This window comes from Oratosquilla oratoria, chromosome 5 (assembly GCF_046742065.1).
Source record: "Oratosquilla oratoria isolate Oo_2021 chromosome 5, ASM4674206v1, whole genome shotgun sequence".
NCBI classification, from domain to species: domain Eukaryota; kingdom Metazoa; phylum Arthropoda; class Malacostraca; order Stomatopoda; family Squillidae; genus Oratosquilla; species Oratosquilla oratoria.
The window spans coordinates 60,173,271-60,178,270 of record NC_134781.1 but is presented as its reverse complement, the minus strand read 5'-3'; positions in this window follow the sequence as shown (position 1 = coordinate 60,178,270).

The window sequence follows — 5,000 nt, the reverse complement described above, 5'->3', positions numbered from 1 at the left end:
TATATATATATATATATATATATATATATATATATATATACATATATATATATATATATATATATATATATATATACATGGCTTATATGGACAGGTTTTTCCTCAAGCATATTGCATTGAGGCGAATGGCAAGTCTATTTTGACAAAACTCCTTATTGTGCTTTTCTCTCTTTCATAATGCATCATTGCTTCCTATAGGCTGTAGTTCAAATGTATCTCCATATGTTATATTTTGGAATAATGAGCACATATTTTTCAGCCCAAACGCGTTTTTACACCTGGTGCTTCCTCGTTGGTAGGTGCTTATATACAACAAGTGCGGGGTTAGCCGGGTTGTGATTGGCTGTTGGTGAGTACCTCTAGGCGTTATCTATTATCCTATTGGTTGGCGGGCAGCGTTCGTCGTCATTCGTCATCTCGCTTTCACAAGGGAATCATCTCTTCACACTTGATAGTATCTTCAAGTCTTCAAGCTGTACATTCATATTCGGGGATAATTCCTTTATGTTAAGGGCTTCCATAATAGGTAGCTCTCTTGTGTCGTGATTGATGGGTGGAGATTCTGTGTTATCCACCAGGCCTTCCCTACGGTAGCTTGGTGGACGTCTATGTTGTAGTTTCTAGGTTCTCCTGATGTTAGGTGGTATGATAGCCGACGTGACAGCTTCATAGTAGTCATGCCAACATTGGGAGAAGGTTGGTTTGAATCTGTACACACACACACACACACACACACACACACACACACACACACACACACACACACACACACACACACACACACACACACACACACACACACACACACACACACTTACACGCACACACACACACACACACACACACACACACACACACACACACACACACACACACACACACACACACACACACACACACACACACACACACACACACACACACACACACACACACACACACATACATCCCCCCCCCACACACGCACGGTGTGACACCTTCACGGAAATTCACACGGTGTATCGCTGTTTTACTCCAGGCTTTAATAAATGGATGCTTTCTTCAACCTTGCCATGTTCGCGGTGTTAAGGTACGTTTTGGTCGGTGAGATTTATTATCCCTCAACGATGATCGTTTACGGTTCAATGAGGATCGTCAAATGACTGTCTAGAGCACTCATTGTTCCTTTTTGAATGGGGTTGTTTTGCTTCGAGGTGTAAAGTACGAGGCTCATAATTTTAACCGAACCTACAACCAACGCATTTATCAAAATATGATACTAGGTATGATGCGCGTGACCCACCATTGGCTATGGTAGGTTTATAATTAATTAATCGTACCGAGTAAAACGTACCTTCCCCATAAAATAAGCGTAAAGTTGCACCTAAGTTTATCTGAAAAAGTGCGGATACCACTGCGCGCTATGATTTCATCCATTTGAACGACGTCATACTAAAACGACGCCATCATATTGTGACGTCATGTTATGACGGCAGTCATGGTGTCATGAGGCTCTTCTACCCGACATAAGATTCCATTCAAGACCTAATGGCCTACACCGTGTCATCCCGATGAGTTTCTTTATAATTTTATTCTGCTCAAATCCAGGCGGCTAATTGAATATACAATGGTACTGCAATGGATATTAAAGGGTTCATATTGTAATGACTTTATTCATTAGTTAAGCATTAACAAAAAGCAATGTACAGTGATACTACACATACAGGAGTGGATCTTTTGCTAGTCATATAAGTTCCCCCTGTAAACCATCCCTCGAACCCCAGGTTGAGAACCCCGGCCCCAGAGGTACAAATGCTTACTCGTAATGTACCGCGGCTGTGTGGACAAGGAGGGCAGAGGCGACGGCTTTAGTCACAGCAAAGCACCTCCTGACGTGCGCTCCTCGCGGATCTCCTTCTGGCTGAAGAATCTTTTAAGGCGTTGGCAAAGACAAAATCTTGAAAGAGTGACGGGGTGTTGGTGTGTTCAATAGACTCCCTCCCAGAACCAAAAATCTAAAAATAAAAAAAGTGTAAAAATGCACAAGTAGGCAAGCTCAGCTCGCTGAATACATATTCAAACAAACTTTGACCTCTTTTCAAATCTCTATTTACCAATCTCTTTGCATCTCCTATCTATCGATTTATCTATTCGCGCCTATTTTATCCTATTTATCTCTCCACAAACATACCTATAGATCTATCCATTTATTTGTCTATACGTCCTTCTATCCATCTATCTGTTTAATTGTTAAGATCAAAATAATGTGGAGAGTAAACAGAGACAGTCAAACAAACAACTTAGATATATTTATTCACATTCAAATATATACAGTATATTTGTATGCGAATAATAGATATAAAATAGGTATATTGATAAGTGTGGGTAGGAACTGGATTTATAAAAATAGTTCCTATATAGAAAAATTGATGAGTATGTAAACACACACACACACACACACACACACACACACACACACACACACACACACACACACACGCACACGCACGCACGCACGCACGCACGCACATACGCACACACGCACACACACACACACACACACACACACACACACACACACACACACACACACACACACACACACACACACACACACACACACACACACACACACACACACACACACACACACACACTCCCTCTTTCCCGCCTGCCCGGCCGCTGCCAGCGAGGCTTCAGTGATTGTCTGCAATCAATGTTTTTCTTGTCCACGATTTACACAATTTCACTGGAAACTAATTCATAAACAATTCACACTTGCTGAACCATTTGCTCTGCCACAAACGTTTGGGAGAAATATATATTTAAGTCAAATGTAAACCACAAAGCAGAATGGAGTTCAGGCAAGAGGAAAATGAATTAAGATCTAATTGAAATGCAACAGAAAAGAATAAATCAGAACAACATGAGAATAGAATAGAATGAATAAAATTGAAATAAAGCAAAATGAATAACATAAGGTATAAAGTCAAACAAAATATATTATGAAATAAAATAATGAATAATATAAAAAATAAGCAAAATGAATAAGATAAAGTAACATGACATCAAATTAGATAAAACAGAAAAGAAAACAGTATAAAGAAAATAAACTTAAATCAAATATGAAAACTTAAAGTTATATTAATTAGATTGGAAATGAATGTGATATTGTGATAAAAAAAGATATCTCTGTAATATATAATTGACGGTTAATGGTCCTTGACTTCTTTCTTTAACTCACTTATGCTGTGGGCAGACCACCTTTCTTTTTTTCTTCAAAAAAAAAAAAAAAAAAAAAAAAATCACAACAACCAGTATGTGTACCTATCCCGAAACTACCCTGGCCAGAACCTCTTGGCCTCACAGAAACCGGCAACGATCCTGGGACTTCCGGTGATCTCTGTGTTGTGTCAGTGTGGTTCTCTTGGTCAAGGGGTCACTGGGGAGAGAAGGGAGCAGTCGCCGGTTGTCAACTTTCCTCATGTGAAACAAGTGACAGAAAAACATAGTTTAGTAAAGAGAAATATCCTAGAGTTAATCCGGGGACCGATTGCCAACCCCTTGGGGTTGTAAATTTGAGTGAAATTATTTTTTTTCTTATGGAATTTAGAGAAGGAAATGGAGAAGATTCTTTCCGACGTCCGATCAAAGGTCGAGGAAGACAGATTTAATGAAAACTCTCGAGAACTTTAAAGAAACTAATAACATTGACCCTTTCAATTCAGTGACACCTTTGAGGCCCTTGATCTGGTTGACGTCAGACGATCTTATTCATTCGAAAGAGTACAGGAAACGGGCTACTAACGCTCGATACCCCAATTCCTTGCCTCAACAAAGTCATTTGGCGTCAATCTGAACAAAGTCTATGAGGCGTCACCGTGTTGAAGGGTTCATGATTGTGTCCGCTTGTCTGACTATCGGCGTCGGCTTCGGCTTCGTCTACTTTCCGGTCGAACGCGCGAACAAACTTTGGGCCCTGATTGTACACTCGACTGCTAATGTCTGCTCGCTTCCCCTGCCTCGCTGATGAGGTTGAAAAATTCTTGATTCTTAAACAGTGGCCGCTGCCCTAATTGCTTTTATTTTTACATATATTATAGAAAGGAAAAACAAAGAACATATATACAAATAAAAATTAACGAACAAATATATGAATAAATAACTATATAAACGAAAAGATAAAAATAGATAAATTCCTACTTAGGAGAGAAAAAAATCCCGACCTAGACATGTAAAAGAATCTTGGGAGGATGAGAATTCCAGAGCCTGACAGTGGCTGGAAAGAGAAACGTAGCGTCCAGGTTTTATATCACTGCCATCTGGTGGTCTTGGGACGTGTAGGCGTCTTGAACAGGCCTCTATGACAGGCGATTTTATACAGCTGAGGGGGAGGGGGGCGGACCCCCGGACTGAAGGGTCCTTCGTCGAGCAGGACCCCTGGAACTCAAGCCCTTAGCTGCATGAAATTATTTGTTATTAACCCATTCAACTCCGATGACAAGATGTCTTGTCATTTGGTCAAATAAAACAAAAAATCATAAAACACCAAAATGTTTGATCAAACACCAGAAAAATATGACGTCAGTCCTCGCTTCGCTGCGAGCGAAGCGAGGATTGACGTCATATTTTTCTGGTGTTTGATCAAACATTTTGGTGTTTTATGATTTTTTGTTTTATTTGACCAAATGACAAGACATCTTGTCATCGGAGTTGAATGGGTTAAACCGAAGAAACGCTGCAGATGGCGTCATCATGTTGATAGGGTGAGGAACACCTGTGGCAGGGGTGGGCAACCTTTTTGTGTGTGGGTGTGTAAAATCAGCCAAATCTTTGATACAAAACTTTCTCGCGTGCCAACGGATTAAAATTGTAGGCCCACATACGAAACCTCCTGAGGTGCCCAGTGTTGCATGCGGTTCCCAATGGTCGTACAATACAATGAAGATTTATTATTATCATATATTTTTTAGGTTAGTTCTGGATTTTGTGTCGATATTTTTTTTTAGTGTGCTAGGGTT